The sequence below is a fragment of the Tiliqua scincoides genome, chromosome 8, assembly GCF_035046505.1.
Source record: "Tiliqua scincoides isolate rTilSci1 chromosome 8, rTilSci1.hap2, whole genome shotgun sequence".
Lineage (NCBI taxonomy): Eukaryota > Metazoa > Chordata > Lepidosauria > Squamata > Scincidae > Tiliqua > Tiliqua scincoides.
This window is the reverse complement of record NC_089828.1, coordinates 35,858,201-35,878,076: the sequence shown is the minus strand read 5'-3', so window position 1 is coordinate 35,878,076 and position 19,876 is coordinate 35,858,201.

Below are 19,876 nucleotides of genomic sequence, written 5' to 3'. Positions count from 1 at the left end.
ACCCTTTGGCAAATAAGTTACACACTTCAATGCTCAGATTTCCCTCTGGTGTGTGTAGTTTTACCCCCTTTGGGTGATGCTCAGACAACACACACCACGCCCGACAGCGACAACATCCTAGTGACCTCTATTTCAGAAAGTGTGGGGTTTCAGCTCCTCCTTCCAAATTCAACTCTCTCTTGCCACCTAATGGAGCCTGGTGTCCATGCAATCTCCTTTAGCAACAAAGAGCAATTAACCCAGTATGTTATTCCAGGACAAGTTATCAACAACCACAGTGACAACAAAGAGTTTGGGGGCAGATTTTTCATCAGATTTTTTTGGACTACAGTAAGACTATAGGAGTCTTGCTTATGCTGCAGTAGATGTTTTTGTCTTTAAGGTGGATGTGGTATATGGATGGATTGTTGATGGAATGTATTCTAAAAATGATATGTTGCTTTTCACCTTATGGCCTCCAAGCAGTGCATCATACAGTTAAAATAACACCATACATACATAAACAAAAGCGAATATTTGGGACTGAGGATAATTCCTTTCTTCCTGAATGTATTATAGAATGTATGGCTCTGGACCCTTCCCACTTTCCAGCTGGGCAGATTTGTTAAAATACAAATGGATTAGTGCATTCCATATGTTTGCAGAAAAATATGTACAATATTTTGATTTGGAAATAGTACTAATACTTCCAAAAAAGTAAGGAGAAGGGAAAAAAAACACCTTCAGTTTGTAGTAGAAGGGAGTAGAATGGAAATCAAAGGAAAAACAGCTAAGTTACAACAACATGGAACCAGAAAGATTGATCTGTCCCTATGAGAGTCAGCATAAAACCCAAGCCAATATAGAAGCTAACAGTTCAAAACAGAGACCCTCAATGAATAGCTTTGTGGAATAAATGGGTTTGAAGTGAACATCTGAAGGCTGGGAGAGATCAGGCAGTGCAAAACTGAACCTCCTGCAGGAGAGATTTGCAGATTCTGGGTGCAACCAGAGAGAAGGTCCTGTCCCACATACTCACCGATTTGCCCTTTGGCCAGTCACTAGATCCCTTACTGTCTGTCTCTCAGAGAGGTGAATTCTCAATTTGAATTCAAGAGGGCTCTGAACCTCAGCCTTACATGCTGGGCAAAGGAAGAAGGGGACAGAATGGAAGAGAAAGTGTGGAAGAGAGCAGTGGTGGCTAGAATGTCTCTAATATTGTAGCCCACCACTCATCTCTCTCTTCTCCCTGACACATCCTGTTCTGATCCATCCCTCTTTTCCAATCAAGACAGTGGGAGGAGCAGAGGCTGGTATGTCACCAGATTGGGGGGGGGCAGTGTTTGGCATGCTGTTTCAGGTGCTGGGAGGTCTTGAGGGTTCTCAGTTGCAGGATGCAACAGGTCAATGGAGGTCCATCACTCTCCAAGACACTCAAAGCTCTCCTGAATGTTCAACTTTTGTTTTTTAACCCCAGGCTTTGAGAACATAGAAGGAAAAGCATCAAAGTATGTCTGTGTCCCTCTCTATGAATTCATATAGCTAAAGCACTTTAGACATACCTTATGCTTTCAATGGTAAGACAACCAAAGAACTTGGTCCTATGAGACCTTACACTGGTAAATGGGGACACTACACTGGTAAATTTAACACTATGGCTCAGTGGTAAAGCATCAGCTTGGCATGTGGAAGGTCCCAGGTTCAGTTCCAAGGATCTCCAGTTAAATGTCCTGGATGAGGGCCTGGAAATATACTTCTAGACAGAGAAGATAATCCTGGACTAGAAGGACCAATTACTCAGCCTAAGTTAGCTTCATATGGCATCCTGCCTTTATGAGATCTCCAGAGCAAAACTTCATCTCTGAAACCCTAGAACAGCTGTCAGTGTTTAGTACTGTGCGAGATGAACCACTCAGTTAAGGCTGCTTTATATGCAAAGTTTAGAGCCATTCCCTTATTTTGGACATTAGGTGGTAATGAGCACTGGCATGCTGTATTGGTTGGATCTGGAGCAGGAAGATGCAGGTTCAAGACCCGGCTCAGCCACGATGCTTACAAAAGTCCTTCAGAGCTTTCTCTTATTGGAGGTTTTCAAGCAGAGGCTGGATGGAAACTGTCCAGGATGCTGTAATCACCAACAAGGAGTTGGACTAGATGGCTTCCAATGTCCTTTCCAATTCTGTGATTTTATGCCTACCTTGCAGCTTAGCTTACCACATAGCATCATTGTGGTAGGAAGGGGAGGAACCATGTATACTACCCTGATCTCTACAGACAAATGGCAGTATATAGCTAATGTATGGACATGCCATAAAAGCCAGGATGGTGTAGTCGGTTCTGGAGTTGAATTTAGACCTGGATGATCCAGGTTCAAATTCCTGCTCAGCCATGAAGCTTCCTGGGTGATCTTAAGCCAATCACTCTCAGCCTGACTTACCTCACAGGGTTGGTGTTTGGACAAAAGGAGAGAATTATGTATACCACCAATAACTCCTTGGAGGAAAAGCAGTATAACATTCTGAAAAATAAATAAATAAGATCTCTGGGGGTGCTAGAGCAGGGCAATGTTGAAAATTGTTGTACGAATTGTGTCATCCCAATTAGGGCTGGCTCATCCACAAGATAGGCAGGCCAATCCTAACTTGCACTGCAGGCTGAGTGGCCTGTGCTGTATCCAGTGCAAGGTAGGTGCCAGCTGGAGGACAATTCAGAGTAAGGGGATATTTCTCCCCTTACCCCAGGTTGCGCCCCAGCCACCCCTATGGAACTACTCGGATCTGTGCCAGCAAAATTGCTGGCGCAAATCTGAGTAGCCAATGTAAGGCAGATCAGGCTGGGAGTGGGGATTAGGATTTGGCCTGTGCTGCCGCAGCCCATTCTGCTCCCCTCCTGGGCCTAATCAACCTTCCAGACCACCCTCCCCCACTCCAAAATGTCCCAGTCTTGCCCTCCTGCCATCCTCTCCCACCCCCCCACACTGGCCTGCCTCAGCCGGTGTGAACTTACCTGATCCGGATGCAGATCCAGTGTCTGTGGGCCAGTGCAGGCCTCTGCGCTTGCCCAGCTGGCTCCAGAGGAGGGGCAAGCATGCTTTAAGGCACATTTGTGACACTCCTAAGCTGGCGCAGGCTAGCCGATATCGCTGTCTGGATTGCACTCTGAATGAGGCAGTTGTCTCAAGTGGCAGATTGGTAAACATGACCTTCAACCACTACCACTACTCCACTCATCCCTTAAATTACAAAAGGAAGAGGGGATGAAGAGAAAGTGTGGAGAATAAGAGAATCATGGACTAGAACAGCTTTTTTTCAACTACTGTGCCATGGCACACTGGTGTGCAACATGTGGTCCACAGGTGTACCACAGGAATTTGGGGGAAAGTCATTTATTAATAGGGCCAATGGGAGATGTGAGCCCCCACTGGCAGCATGATGTGACGTGTCAATTGTCAAAAACCTGGTGGTGTGCCTTGACCATTTTAGTGCCTTGTCAGTGTGCCATGAGATGGAAAAGGTTGACAATCACTGGGCTAGAATGTCTCTGATGCTCTAGCCCACCACTTACCTCTCCTCAACACTTTCTCTTCTGCTTTTGAGTCTAGGAATTCTAGCAGGAGAAGGATCAGCAACAGCTGTGGCTTGTCCCAGTAGGCCAGGACTGGTGATGGCATTTCATATAGGACGTCTTATGCTTCATATAGGAGGTCTCTCACTGCAGATTTAACTCATTTAACTCATTTTCCTCACTCTTGTCACCTTTATGAATGGATGCAAAAAGGTCACATGTAGTGTGTCCAGCTCAGGTGGGGCAAAGCAAGACTAAAGACTAAAGGGAACATAGTCCATTGGACCATCAAGAGCTGTGTCTCTTGAGTTGTCCTAAATGCAGGAGAACTGATGTTCAAATATATAAGCTTGGCAGAGCTCCTGTGCCTTTAATAGCAGTGTGATGGGCAGAAATCTAACAGGCGGTGCCCCACCATTAAAATCCATTCTGCTAAGTTTCCACTGACCATGCAGCTATTAAGTGCCACTAGGTGCATGCCAAGAAGGGTCGAGAGAAAATGACAAGCAAATTCCAGGCCCTCAGCTCCAATTATGCTGTGGCTCTAAAATTGTACAGTACTTACCGTACTGGACCACTGCAATTCCAGCACCAGGCACATGGTGGCACTGTTACTCTCTTTATAAGCTATCTGAAAGTTTTTGCTAAGGGGGACAGAAGGAAGATAAAGGAATCAATGGAGTAGGCCTTAAAACTCAGCTTCTGGACATTTAAATAAAGGATTAAGAGTCCTTACATCAACGTCCTACAACTTGTTAAAGACCTCACACTCCCAACAGTTGATGAAAGCAGGAAGAAGTTTGGAAGGAGCCACCCAAATACAGCATCTCAGGCAAAAGATGAAATTAATCTTTTCCTCTTCCTCCAAATTTTGTTTTTCATATTCAGAATAGTTGCAGATTGTTTGATATCTACTGTATATTTGACATCCGACACTTTTGGCCTGTGGTGGTCCAGTGCCACTTCCCAGAAGTAGCAATTAATGTTCCAAAACCTTGGGAGAAATGGCCACCAGGAAGAAGAATTTGCAGCCTAAAATCTAGGGGTAAGCCAGGGATCCCTTCACTGCCCACCTCTCCAAACCTGGGTAAGTCTCCCCAAACCTGAGTTCATTCAGCCCAAAGACAGCTGCTGTTGGAGCAAACTGGGAAACCAACTGACCAGGCTAATTCCATCTCCTAAACCCCCACACTTGTCCCCCACAGGCTAGCCTCACCTCCTAAACCCCCCACACAGTGCTACCCACACATGGGTAGCACTTAGTACTGTGGAGCTGGAGAGAACAGCAGCTTTTCTATGGGAGACTGTTAAAAGTCAGGCTAATGAACAATGATACTGTAATCGGGGTTCAAGTGGATTGTGTGGATTTTATGTAGTCTTTGTACTATTATGCCAATCAAGGTTCCTATATGTATGTAGTACTGTGGTGGTAAATTTTCAAGTGGAGGAGCTTGTCATCACACCTCTCCCATAGCCAAATCCAGAAGCATATGTTCAATAAGACTTACTCCAAAGTACATTTGCTTAAGATTATAGCCTCAATGTAACATGAGCTACATACTGTCTCTCAAACAGCCCTTGGGAAAACCAATGGCATATTAGACATTACTTATGCCCCTAGTCAAATTACTCAGTTTGTCTCCCATTGAGCCTGGTGCTTCTTCTCAGTTCAATCTTTGGATAAAAGTTTCAGGGGTAACACCTGAATGCTCCTGCTGATAATGTCACTGCTCTTGCTGTAAGATGTCCCAGAGCTCCAGTCTCCCCCCCCCCCCCCCGGCTCCCTTTCATCTACAACCTGATGACAGGGATGTGCTGGAGCCACAGTGCCAAGACTTGAGTTGAGTCCAGAGTCTCTGTCTCCTTGACTCAAGTTGCCTACAAGACATAATGGCAGCTGTTGCGACTTGTTCAGAGCTGTTTGTCGAGTCATTTTGACTTGAGTCCGAGTCTTTTTGAAAAGCAAGTCAAGCCCCAGAAGCTGTGAAAAAGGTAAGCAAGCGAGTACACACACAGAACAGAGTTGCTTGCAGAGTTGTTTTTGCTTACACAAAAGTGAGCCTTGATTCAAACCTATTCAAGTCTTTTCATTTTAGGGTAAATCCCTTGAGTCCTGAGTCAGTGCCTAAGTTTTTGACACACGTGACTTGAGTCCATATGAGTCGCGAAAAATGTGTTTTTGCGACTCGAGTCAGAGTCATCCAAGTCTCGGCCCATCCCTGCCTGGTAGTACCAGCCCTGAGAGGCTGTCTGGGACAGGGGTGATACTAGCTCTGTGCTCTAAACATACAAACTGGATAAGCAACAGGTAAACAAAAAAACAAGGAACAAGATTTAATTCTAAAAGAATTAAAAACATAAAAGGGAGCAGAGTATTGGCAAACACAGAGAAGAAGAGGAACCTGCAAATAGGTTAAAAACAGCGTTTGAGAACAGAAAGCTAACAGAAAGCATTTCCAGCATTGCAGGCTCCAACCTGGGAGATGGCCTGGATCTCGCAATACACAAGCTGACCTTGTAAGTGTCAGAACCAACAACAGCCCAGAGCAGCATTGTGCTCTTCCTTCAGCTACCTTCACCAGGGGTCAAGCCTAGCTGAGTTTCCCTCCCTGACCTCTGAACTGGTCAGGTAGGCTGGAGTGCTTAGTGGGCTGGAACATGCTGTTGTCAGCTGGTGGACTGGCTAGGATTGATTGTTTGGAAATCCAAGGTGGGTGCTCAACCAGCTGAACCAACATTTTAATTTTGGTATACAGGTTGAGACTAATTATTTGCTTGGGTTCCGCTCCAAGCACACACATGGATGGCAAAAAACATAGAAAATCAATTTAAAAAAACAAAGTTTCTTTGCTCCTGTGATTTAAAAACAGCCTTGCTGACCTTTGTGATGTAAGATAAGAGTAATTAACAAGATAATCCATCAATCAGTCCTCCTCCAAGAGCTTACAAAGAGCTGAGAGCTTACACTCAGCCCCTCCCTTCACCAATGCAAAGGGATCACCTTTCTTTCATGCGCTCAGGGGGAAGGGAGGGGTCCACTGGGGAGATAAGGACTGATGGATTGTCAGCCAGCTGCCCCCCCTCTCTCATTAAGGAGGCTACTGTATTGTAAAAACTGTTCAGTTTTTAAAGCTGATTTTAAAGGGGTGCATTTTCCCCTTCTCCGGGGATAAGCACATTCCTTCTCATTTGCAGGGGCCATTTGTGTGGAGTCAAATCTGCGTATAAAAAAATCCGTGTATCAATAGGCTGGACCTGTATTTTGTTGCCTTTAGTGACTCTGGATTGCTGGTGAGAAAAGCGGGATACCCATTTAAAACAAAAATAAAACACATTACTGGCTGGTGCCAGCCCCTTAAATTGAGCTCAGGAACAGGATGATAGCTGACATCCATGGGCACAAGACTGGTGAGAGATGGAGAATCTGGCTCACCCTTGCTAGCTTCCTGGCAGCTGTGTTGTAAAGCCATTGCCACTTCTGAACAGTCTTTACGGGTGGCCCCAGAGCCTTGCAGTCCCTTGCTTCTCTCCTGGTGCTGCGAGAGGCTGGCTTTTGAGCCCTGTCTCCCTGCAGAGCATGAAAGAGCACGTCTGAGTTCCGTGCCAGTGCAAGGACATCTTCTGCCCGTGGAAGCCTCCATTTGCAGGCTCCCATGGGCAGGCGATGCCCTTGCACTGGTGAGGAATTTGAACACGCTCGTTCTCTTGTACCTACAAGGCAGGAAATTAGCGATCCAGCAGGGGCAGAGAATGAGGTCGCGCCTCACCACGGGTTCCTCTGACAGCATTCTGGATATTGAATATGCGAAATGTGTGCTAATGGGATTTTAATAACACGCTCCATTTCTTCCGCCTGGTTAGCCAGGAATCTGGGAATAGGTCCGCTTCCTGGCCCTCCGATTCCTTCCATACGCAGGCTGAGGACACCGACCCAATTAGAAAGCATCTGATTTGGGTCGTAGATTTGGTCTGTCCCCCCCAAACAGTCCAACTTACCCAACAGTTTGCATCTGTAGAGGCAATCCTGGCAACTTGACTCTTGTTCCCTTGACACATTGTTCTCGTCGGGAGAAGGAAGATCTGGCAAGGAACTGACACTGGGTTGGCATTCAGCCACTGATGTTAACTGAGCTGTGAAGGGAGGGGGAGAGATTTATTGCTTGGGTATTCATGTAGAGCATTTAATTTCTAAGAGAGATTGTATCAAGTCCGACTACTGGCCATTGGCAATGTTTGGGTGCCAGGAGGCACTCCGGAGTGGGAGGATATGGGGAGCTAGCGAGGAGAACCCTCCATGGCCCTACACGTGCTAAGAAACTGAGCCTGCCTTCCAGAGCATTATCTGTGCATACAATGATACAACCACCTTACTGTGAAGCTCAGAAGGTCTAGGTCTGATCAAGGCCTGGAGGGGAGAGTGCCTAAGAGCCCTATGCAAGCAGTCTTGAATTCCATGACGTCGTGGGTAGAGGCCATTCCTTTGTCATACAGCTTGTGATTAGCCAGTAGAACAGTGGTGTTCAAACTTTTTTGCAGGAGGGCCACATCATCTCTTTGACACTGTGTCAGCAGCTGGGAAAAAAAAGAATTAAATTACATTTCAGGTCACATAAATGAATATATTAGAGATGGAACTTATATGAATGAATGAAGGTCTTGCAATAGCTCAAGGCCTATAAAAGGCCAGGCACAAACCAAGGCCGGCCTTTCCTTCACTGCCGCTGCTGCATCACAGATATCAAAGCAAGCAGTGGAGGGAGCCCTTGTCCCACAGCACATGCGAGAAGTTAAACAGTCAACTGCTGAGAGCAGTTGTGTCAGGCCAGCATGGGCTCTCTGGAGGGCCAGAGGCTCAGTGGAGACTGCGGGCTCCCTGTGGGCTGGATTGGGAATCCCCAAGGGCTACAAATAGCCCCTGGGCCGGGGTTTGGGCACCCCTGCAGTAGAAGGTGCCTTGCATCACCAGAGCTGAGAATGATCTCTAGCGGAAACTGCAGAGAAATGCTGTCAGTCCACTTTGACAATACTAGATTAGATGGCGCAATGGTCTGACTCAAGACATGGCAGCTTCTTATGTTCTCAGAGAAAATCAGTGTAATGAATAACTCAGTGGTTCCAGTGACAGACCTCCTGCTTCACCCATGTGCATGTCTTCAGAGATGATAGTTTTGCCGCTTCCTTGAGGTTGCTGTAACTCATCTATAAGGTCACATCTGCCTTGTATGTGGATGGTGCCTGGTCCAATCCCAGACGTTGCTAGGGAGAGTAGTATGGAGACAGTATTAAGCTAGATGTACCAATTTCTGACTCGGTGTAAGACCACCTCCTAGACTCTCAGCAGCTGCCCACATGGTACTCCCCAAAACAGCTCAGTCTAAGCAATATACTGCTAGCAGCATTGTCTCCTTCACAGCAGCTGGTAGCTGCTATTTCCCCCCCAGAAAGCTCCTCCAACACACACACTCCCCTTTGTCACCAATCTCCCCAAATTTGGCTAAACGTTATCTGCTTAGGCAGAGACTGAACGACTCACTCAGCCCATTTGTTCCCAGACCATCAGCTCTGGGCTGGTCCCCTAGCTCCTGAAGCAGCCCCTCCTTATCCAGTGGCATGCAGTTGGCTACTTTTGTCCCCCCACTTCCTCCTCCTCCTCCCACTTCCTTGACTGGAAAAGAGAGGAACAAAGCAGAAGAAGTGGTGTGGAAGATAGGAGAAGAGAATGGTGAGCTATCAGACACTCCAGCCCATTACACTCCTCTCCTCCACATTCCCTTTTTCCCCCTTGAATCAAGGGAGTGGGAGAAAGAAGAATGACAGATGCAGGTAGATGGAGGTAGGTGGCATTCCCCCCTGCAAATCCACTCTCTCAGTCGGCCTCATATACGGGCCGGCTTGCTGATAACCCCCTTGTCTCCCTTTCCCTGTAAAAATGCCATGTAAATTTCTTCCCCAGCAAAATTCAGGTTTGAAGGAATTTTCCTGGTAGGGGGGTGGCATCATCTTCCCATACCTGTTTGAAAAATAGCCATTCAGAGAGAGAGAGAGAGAGAGAGATAAGCCTGCTAGTTTCCTGTTTGCAGACCAGGACAGCTGTGTCCTCTCTTCAAACATATTTATTTATTTGCTGTGGATAAAACAGCAAGCCTGGCAGTTGTGGAAGATGAAACGGTGATAAATAATAATTATGCCTGGACAGCCGTCTCCCCCCCCCCATGAATCCAACTACTGTATTTTTCCCCCCTCCAATATGAGGAACATAACAGGACGACGGAAGGACACGAGACAGAGTCAATGTATTCCGTTTTTCAGGTTGCTTTAAAAAAAAATGAAAGCAAGAGCGAAAGCCGCTTCATTTGAAAGGAGTCATTGCCAGGCAGACAACATCAAGAAGGCCCAAAGATGTCTCAGATATGAGAAAATATTTTAATAGAGATGCTTGTGGAAAAGGCTGGTTTGGACCAGAATCCTTTGCATCAGCTGTGGGACTTGGTCTTTGGTTTCATTTTAGGGAGGGTCTTCTCCCACCTTCCATCCCACCGGCTGATGCTTGTCAGCACAAAAGGAAGAAGGAATAGAAGGAAAGCTCTCAAAATACATAGTATTTGTGTGGGTCTGACTTCCAAATAACAGCCAAGGACACTAATGGAGTCTATAAAAAGTCTCTCAATCTTGGAGTCTCCCTGCACTCCTTGGGGAGACTTCGAGGCCCAAGGTGAACCCAAGACATCCTTATGCCTAAGGCAACAGGTCAAATACTGCCCTCTTACCTAATGGTACACCTACTGCTGCTTTTCCTCCTGCCCCCTGGTTTCAAAGAGGAAGAGGGGAACAGCGTGGAGGAGTATGTGTGGTAGAGGTGAGCAAGAGTGTTGAAGACATTCTGGCCCATCACTATCTTCTCTTCCACTTCTGCTCCATTCCCCTCTTCCTTTTTAAATCCATAAAGTGAGAGGGGGAAGAAAAGCAATGGAAGTGGACAAATGAAGGCCAGTTGGCTTCCCAGTCCTCTGCCTGAGGGGACAATCTCAGGTACCCTCATGAATGGGCCAGCCTTGCTGAGATCCACCAAACATTTCAGCAGGGCCTAAAAGTGTTCCTTTTTAGGTTGACCTTCTAAAAGGTTTTTTAATGCTGGTTAATCTTATGGGCCTGCCCTTGTTTTAAGTACTGGTGGCTGCTGGTTCTAATTCTTGAGGCTTTTATGTGATTTTTTTTTTAAGGTTATTTTACTGTCTTAGGAAATTTTGATGTCTATGTTATTTTTCAATGTGTTTTACACCTGTAAGCAGCTTTGAGTGCCTTTTGGGGAAATAAAGCAGGATATAAATACAATAAAAAAAATGAATCCTGCACACTTTCTTTACATCTCCACAAGTGAAAGAGACTAGAGCCTTACCTTTTTTAAAAAAAAAATGAATGCTGAATATCTAGGGAGGGGCCTGGATTACCCCAGGGGATCAAGGCCCACCCTTATCTCCCCAGACTACCCCCTTATCTGCCCAGACTCCGTGTCAGGTCTCTGCCAGCCACAGAAGCAAGACATCTAAAGCTTTTACATGCACCGTCTTGTCCAACAGCCTCTCCCCGGCTTTGTCAACTCCTGTTCTTTGGGACTAGGGAATCACCCTTTTTGAATTAAGATGCTCAAAATGGGCCTGTTAACATTTTTTTTTTCTTGGTCTTGCAAAGGGAAATTAATTATTTTGTTCTCTCATTACACTGGAATAAAATCCATTTTAAGCAGGAATGAAATCTACTTTCTGGGACCACTTTACATTCATGGGGGAAGAAACCCCTTGACCTTCTCCTTTTTTCTATTCTTTTTAAAGCATGCATATCTAATTTTTCTGCTGCCCTGTTCCTTCTAGAAATACAAAAATGGGAAAGAACGTATGAGAAGCTGCCTGCCACTGAGTCAGGCATTGCTTCCTTTTGCCCCGTGTTACCTGCACCTACAGGCAGTGGTGCTCCAGGGTTTCCGAGAAGACATAAAGACCTCCAGTCTCACCTGGAGACCTCAGCAGGGACTGAATCTACACTTTCTGTTTGCTGAGAGGAGGGTCTGCCACTTAGCTCTGGGTGCTCCTGGGAAGGCTGTTTTAAATATTTCAAAGACCTTTGTGGTATGTTCTTCCTCACAGTGGTTCCTGGGGTTCCTCCAGAAAAGGCTCCCTCCACTTTGGACTGCTGGGAATGCCTTGTTAAGAGGCGCAAAGGCCTTGTGGCACCTGAAAGACAAGCACATTTGTTGTTGCACAAGTTTTTGGGTGCTGCAGCCTTCTTCCTAGGAACCTGCCTTACCTTGAGATTCTGCCAGGGTGCTTGTATAAGAGTCAGCCCAAGCCCTACTGGTACCTGTGTGCCAAATGCTGCCTGCCCATACCTGGTGATGGGCTAGCCACGGCTCCTCTCACTCCCAGGATTTGAAAAGGAAGAGGGGGCTGGAGCAGAAGAGGAAGTGTGGAGGAAAAGAGATTGGTGAGCTACAGTGTCCAACATTCTAGCCTGCCACTCTCCCACACTTCTGCTCTGTCCCTATCTTTTCCAATTCAGAGACTGGGGGGAGCCATGAAGGCAAGCAGGAAAATGGAGGTGGGTTTCCCCTCATCAACCTGCAGCCTGGGGCAACCACCTCAGCTGGGCTCAGGAATGGGCCGGCCTTGGTTCATGTTATTGTCCTTCAGAGTTTCATTTGCTCTCCAGGATCTCTATAGCTTGAATCTCTGACAGCACAATCAAATACACATTTACTCAAAAGTAAGCCCTGTTCAGTCCAATGAAAGGTACTTCTTAGTAAGTGGTTCAAGACAAACACACTTGTTTCAGCACAAGCTTGAGTAAAGAATAGATACAGCTTGACTCTAATGCGCCTGCATGTCAATGCGCGTGCATAAATACCAAGGCACCACAGAGTGCGCAGCCTCTCATTTCACACAATTATCCTTCGTATAAAGAACAGCAGTGTTGCAAAAGTGTCCCTATTTTAATCTGTGAAATGTTGGAGGATATGCAGAGGTAGACTGCCTCTAAATCTGGAAGTTCCATTCATCTGTCATGGCTAATGGTCTCTGAGGGCCCAATCCAACTTTCCAGCACCGGTGCAGCTGCAATGCAGCCCCAAGGTTCAAATTTGTTCCCCAAGGGAACAAACGATCCCTTACCTTGAGGAGTCCTCTGTGACTGCCTCACCACCACTGGATGCAGCGCAGGCTTCATTGGCAATGGAAAATGGGATAGGGTTGGGCCTGAGTCATCTCTCCATAAATTATTCCATTCTTTTTTTTAAAAAGCTATTTCTAAGGTGAAGTTATTCATGTCTATCTTGCCTTTGTTCTATGCTGGTCCCCTAGGTGCTGGGCATGAGGTTCCTTCCTAGGTAGTCATCCAGCTGGGCATTGGCTAGCTCCACATCTGCTTTGATTCAGCAAAGTAGAAGTGCCACAGACCATGATCTGGAACTCCTCCCCCTGCACACTACTAGGTCCATTCATTCGTGAGTTTGCAGCCCACCCTCCGCCTAAGATTCTGGGGCCATTTTCTTGTGCATCTCCTATTCTATTCTCACAACAACCCTGTGAAGTAGGCTAAGATAAATAACTATGATAAATAACTATGATCGTCCAGCGAACAGGGATTCAAGCCTTCCCTACCAGGCTGTATCCATTGCACCGTGCTTCCTCTGTCCACCATTGCCTTCCTTGAGTCATTTGCTGCCTGAGTCTCTTTTCCTAGCTAGAAGTGAGTTGTCTCGCATGTGACTCCAAGCACGCTGGAATTGTCAGCTGCAGCTGAGAAGGGCCCTTGTTAGCATTTTGCTCCAGGTAAAAGAATGGATTTTCTCAGCTGATAAATTCATATATTTATAAGCTCTATATTTGCAGAAAACATGATAGAGAGAGAGGAGAGGCAGGCTGTCTGCTGGAGAGCAGGAGAGGGAGCAGTGTTTTTGTCTGGGAGATTAAAGTGGGATGTGCGTCCCCTTGGCACCAGTGTATTTATACCGGCTGTTCTTTCCTTCCCAGGAAAGAGATCTTGGGGTTGTGGTGGATAGTTGTTTCAAAATGTCAGCTCAGTGTGTCAAGGCAGCGCAAAAAACAAATTCCATGTTAGAGATTATGAGCAACAGGACTCAAAATAGAACTGCTGGTTTTGTGTAATGCCTTCGTAGAAATCTATGTTGTGGCTGTACTGGGAAACACTGCAGGCATATCTGGTAGCCCCATATCAAAAAGGTAAAGTGTGTGTGTGTGTGTGTGTGTGTGTGTCTGTGTCTGTGTGTGTGTGTGAGAGAGAGAGAGAGAGAGACAGAGAGTGAGAGAAAACTGCCCTGAAATTCCACCTCACCGTTTTTTATTTCCCTTAAGTCCTTGGCACTTTATTGCTTTCTTGGATCCTGATCCATCTGGCTTTACATATCTACCCACTTGCTTTGACCCTAGTTGGGCAGACGGCCAGCTTCATCCTAGTCTAAGGTAGCCAACTCTGATTTCTAGAGATTCTCCCCCCTCCCCCATGTGACATAATGTCATGACATTGTGGTGAATCCAAAGTATTGCTTAAGTATAAGTGTCATGTTAGGCAAACAAATGTTTGTTTTTGGTAGTGATACAACCCTTTTACGTGGAAGCTATTAGTTGTATTAATCATGTGCCAGCAACTCTTGTTATTTGTGGCTATGCATGTTCTTTTGAATTTACCTGCTCCGTGGAAGGAGGACAACATAAATGGACTCTTTGTGTCCTTACTGTAGCAAAAAAATCTTCTACTGAAATGTCGGAAAGACAAGTGCCCTCCCACTAGTATTCAATGGACTGAGGACCTCTTAACTCTATCAATATTTGAGTCCTTGGCTTATAAAAGACAATTGCGAATGCACATTTTTGGATACTTGGAACCCCGTTTTAGAAGTTTACGTATAGACACTTTATTAATATCTATTGTATGGATGGCCATGTTTATTTATATGTTAACTGAATATTTTATGCATACGTATTTTTGAATCTCTTTCTCCTTCTTTCCCTGTATTTCTTTTCTTTTTGCATTGATTGCTCTGCACTGCTTATGTAGTATTGTTTTACTATTCACCAATAAAGGGAAAAAAACACACAAGACATAATGTCATTAAGGTCAAGAGGACCTTGTTAAAATTTCCAGAATTGCTTCATAGTCATCTTGGAGAGCAATGCTGATTCCTGGAGCCTTCAGGCTAACCCTGGGGAGCTGGAAACCTTAGCTTAGTCCAGGGGTGTCAAAACCTTTCGGCAGGAGGGCCACATCATCTCTCTGACACTGTGTCAGGGGCCGGGGAAAAAAAAGAATTAATTTACATTTAAAATTTGAATAAATTTACATAAATGAATATATTAGAGGTGGAACTTATATGAATGAATAAAGGTCTTGCTCAGGGCCTATAAAAGGCCTTGCACAAAGCAAAGCCAGCCTTTCCTTTGCTGCCAGTGCTGCATCACAGATGTGAAACAGCAAGCTGTGGAGGGAGTCCTCATCCCTCTGTTCATGTGAGAGGTTGAACAGTTGACTGAGAGCTGAGAGCAGTTGCATCAGGCCAGCGCAGGCCCCAGCAAGTCTCCAGAGGGCCAGAGGCTCATTGGAGACTGGGGGCTCCCTGAGGGTCAAATTGGGAGGCCTAGAGGACCACAAGTGGCCCCAGGGCCGGGGTTTGGGCACCCCTGGCTCAGTCCTTTGAAATAACTGTCGGGCACAGTGCCAGCAAGAGTGCTGAGGGCTTTGGGGCGCTGTCAACGGCGGGTCTCCCCAGCCTTGTGCCTGGGGCAAAGGTCTGTGATGGTGCCCTCCGTGGGCTGTTGCCACACCCATATGAAAATCCACCTCCCCCGTACTCACCTGAGGCTCACGGAGCCTAACGCGACCTCAGCCCATGTCGGGAAAGCCTCTCTGAGATTCCCCTAAACTATAAGCTGTGCTTCCAGAAATCCAGAAGCACCTGTTGGGAATATAAACTGTGCTTCCAGAAAACCAGAATACCTGTTGGGAGCCTCAGAGAGGCTTCTGTGGGGTCCTAGAGGCTCGCACCTGGGGCATTTGCCCCATCAAACCCAATGGCAGGTCCGCAACTGAGCGCTGTGTCTCAAGATGCCTCCCACTGCCCACTGGTACTGAGGCTTCAGAGGATAATTGGTGGGGTAGGCCCTGTAAGGATTTCCTCTTCCTCTCTGTCCCCCTCTTCCTTTTGCAGTCCAAGGAGTGGAACAGTGGAGGCAAGTGGAGTAGAGATGGGTGCTCCCCTCTACAATCAGGTGCCTGAGACTTCCACTTTAGTTGGCCTCATGGAAGGACCACCACTGCCCATGGAGAAAACTTCCTTGGACTCATGAGCTACTATTGTTTGTGCCCAACAAAGTGGCCCACTCTTCCTGTCATTGTTCTTCTTTGTGTATGTGCTTACTCACATTTTGTTTCTCTCTTACAGTTCAGGTGCACGTGAGGAGGCTGTTGCACAGACATACAAATGGAATCTTGCATCTCCTTGCACTTTAGACCTGAGATGATAGGATGAGCAGAAAAAAGATAACCCTTCTACCTTTGAATTGGGCTTGGTTCTAATATGAAAGTTATACATCATGTGCATCACAGATTGACAAGGATGGAAAGAATGTGAAACTCTATACTGGAGAGGAGTGGTATTTTTTAAGAGAAAAGGAGTCAGAGCTGTGGTGAAAAGATTGCATGGGAGGGCATCAAGGAACTTGAGCATTTGATAGTAGAGCCAATATACCTCATTCCCTTTGCCACTGGGGTAGTTCTCAGAGAGAAGGGAATGATAGGCTTGGTCTTTGCTGCACTGAAGCACTGCCTTGGTACATAGCCAGAAAAGGTACTGTGGCATAAGTTCAGCCAGAGTAGGTCACTTGGATGTACAATAAGGGTGTAGCTGGCCTTGTAGAATGGTTGCTTCAGTGTTGACTACTTGGTTTGGACAATTTGTTGCCATTGTAGCTGTATAGATTAATGTGCTTTGCCTGCTGTCCTGTGGAACCTAACCTTGACTTTAAGTGTCTCTATTCACTGCTTGTGGCTTTGACTTTGGTTCATCTTAGATGATGTACTTGCATCCACCTTCCATTTGACCCCCCTGATAGGCCTGATCCTGTACGGCCTTGGCAGGTATTGGTGGTGGTGGAAAGTGGAGCATGGAAATGGTGTTTGGAATGAGCAGGGAGGGGGGAGAAAGACAGAGACTGGTGACAGGGAGAGTTTTGGGGGAGGAGATTCTTCCACAGTTTGTTGATGGGAGGGTAGAGATTGATGTGTAAGAATTCAGCCTTGGGTCCCTACAGGGAGAAAGGCAAGATACAAATGCAGTAAATAAGTAAATAAATTCATCAGGCAAACATTTGGCATAGGCCTTTCATTTTAATTCTACTAACCAAGGAACCATGCAGAGCCAGAATCCATATCCTTGGTCTAGTCTGGGACATTTTGCTCAGTTCCTCTTCAGGCTTCTAAGTAAGGTATTGTCCTTTGCACAATAAGGTCTAGAGTTGCTTCAGTTTTTTGTAATGAAAACTGTGGTTCTTGTGCCTTGTCCTCTCCAAACTTATATAACTTCCTGTTTTGTTTTACAATGGATGAGGCCTTGTCTTTGTTTTATTTTATCAATGTGCCTGTGCACTCCCGAGCATTGGTACAATACCGCACCTAAATAACTGGGATGCAGTCATTCATAAGGATCCCATCAAGATTGCTTTTTTGTAGTGTTTTATCAATGTACATATGGGCATCATTAAGGCAAAAAAAAAGAAGAAGCTAAAAGCTGTGGTGAGTAGTGGATGCACAGCCATTTACAAAATTCAGAACTAAAACATGAAAATTGGATGGTTTTGAATTCGTTATTTCCACTTTGGAGAACAGATCAGGTGATTTGAAACTTTGAAAGGTAGGGAGATATTCAGATGAGGAGAATTTTGGAAGCAGCCTTATATCCGTCTGAAAATATATAAAAATGTGAAATAGCAGCTACAGGGTCAAGGATAACTTTTCTAGGTTTCCTGCTGCCCCATCTTACATCCTTTTAAATTTCTTTGGAAATGTTTGTGAGCAGTTGTTAGCAATCCCATAAAGCAAGTTTAAAATTTGGGTAAAAAGAGGAAGTGGGGGGGGAGCATGTTAGGGATCTAAAGGCCTGGAATTAGAAGGAACGAGTTAGGCAGGAGGGTGGAGGGAGTCAAAAAGGAGAGAAAAAGACAATAGCTGAGCGAGCCCATGGGGACTTCCTGAGAGGTTCTTAGAAATTCAAAGTAGCTTCTTGGAGCCTCAAAGCTCTGTCAGTCACAGCTCCGGGACAGAGATCACCAAGCCTGGAACCAAACAATACGGGATTGTTTCGGGAAGGTGGGAAAATCGCGGGTCTCAACGGTTCTCGCTCACACCAGCGGTTCCGCTAGTCAAACATGCGTTCCACTTGAATCAATTCTGGACACTGAGTTAGCATAATCCCCACCAGCTTCGCTATGACAACTTGAAGGAGAATTCGGGGGGCGTGAGTGACAGCCGACGCCACACTGACAAGGCAGGAAGAGGGAAAGACTTTTAAAAATATATCACTAAAATGGTTTTGGGCCGGCTTCCTGAGCAACTTTTCCCGTTTGCCGTACAGTTTCCAAAAATGTTGCGACTTATTTGCTGGGCCTTGCTCCTGGATCTGCCAGCCTGTTTGGACCCTCGTTGTGGCTGCAAATGTACAAGTCGTAGCCAATTTTAAAACAGTGGTTTGTTTTGTGGTCTTCCCCCCCCTTTGCCCCCGTCTCTCTCCTCTCCCCCCACTCTTGGATTTGCCCACTGTTTGACAGGCACAAATGAGAACTGACACGTTACGCCTGCTGCAAGGAGCTAAGAACGCATTTCCGGGTGCGCCCTTGTGGGAAACGGCCTTGTACCTGCCAATCTTTTGACGGCATTGAGCGGAGCGTGCATGGACGGGCCGGAAGGACATGTACCTCTCGTGTTAGTGGTACAGTGGTGGAGGCATTGTCTACATCGAGAGGTCAAGAGTGCTCCTGCTTGACAACATGTTGATGGTACCTTGGAGAAATGGGGGGTCATACCCCACTGTTTTATCGTACACAGGGAGCAGAGAGCTTCACAGATCAGTAGCCCTGACCCCTCCCCAAAATAAGAAAGTGTTTCACGCTTCTCACTTCCCCAAGCAGTCAGATGAGCCCCTTAGAAATCCATACATCTTTCTCTCCCAACAGCATTCATCAGCCAGGTGTAATACTTCTAAAATTCTTCTCATCCAACTTTCTCTCTGAGTTTTGGAGTTTGAAATTACCTGGTCTTATAAGCACAACTGATGAGTCAGGAATTCTCCCGTGTTTTATTTTTATTTCCGAAGCTGCTTCTTTGTGTCTATTTTCTTTCCTGGATGTGTCTATGTCCCTTGATGAAATGCTACAACAAGCAATCTTGATGTGATTGTATGTATGATTCTTTTTGTGGGGTGTTTTATCAGGTACATATGCACATTAGTGCAACATTGCACAAGAGCAATCTTCTTGATGCAACTTTACAACGCTCATAGCAAGAATATGGTTTTCAGGAGCTTTCAGTTCTTTTGTGTCTTTTACCCTTAATGATGTGTCCTTTCTCACTGATTAAACGATCTGGATGAGATCATATTTACAATTGCATTAGGATATTTTGGTGCTGTGTTTTACTTATGATAAAACACCACACAAAAATCTATACATATGATATAGATTTTTGTCCTACTAACTGGACAAAATTGTCACTTCTAACTGGGCAAAGGCACTTTTTCAAGTGGTGCTCCTCTTATATTTAGCGGGCCAGAGTAACTGTCCATCTTCACCTCAGCACAGTGTATTTTCCAATGGTTGTTGCTGGTGTTTTCTCCATATCTTTTTAGATTGGGAGCCCTTTTGGGACAGGGAAACATTTAGTTATTTGATTTTGTCTGCAAACCGCTTTGTGAACTTTTTTGTTGAAAAGTGGTATATAAATATTCTTAACAAAAAAAGCAAAACAAAAAAACCCCAACATTGGAAACTCCAAGAAAGAAAAAAGAAAAAGTGGTAAATTAATTAGCTAGCAGTATAGAAAGCTGCATTATACTGAGAAACAGCCCAATCCCGAGCTGCCCAGGGCAGGGGGCTGCAGCAGTGCCGGAAATGACTGCCGCTGCAACCAGTGTGCTCCAGGCAGCCGCCACCTCCTCCTCGGGAGGAGACTTCAAATAATGGGGCTACTTGATTCTACGATGACCCGAAGATGTAGAATGAAGAGCCTCTGTGTCAGGTGGCCAGCCCGACACGGAGGCTCTGGATCCCTCCCGCTC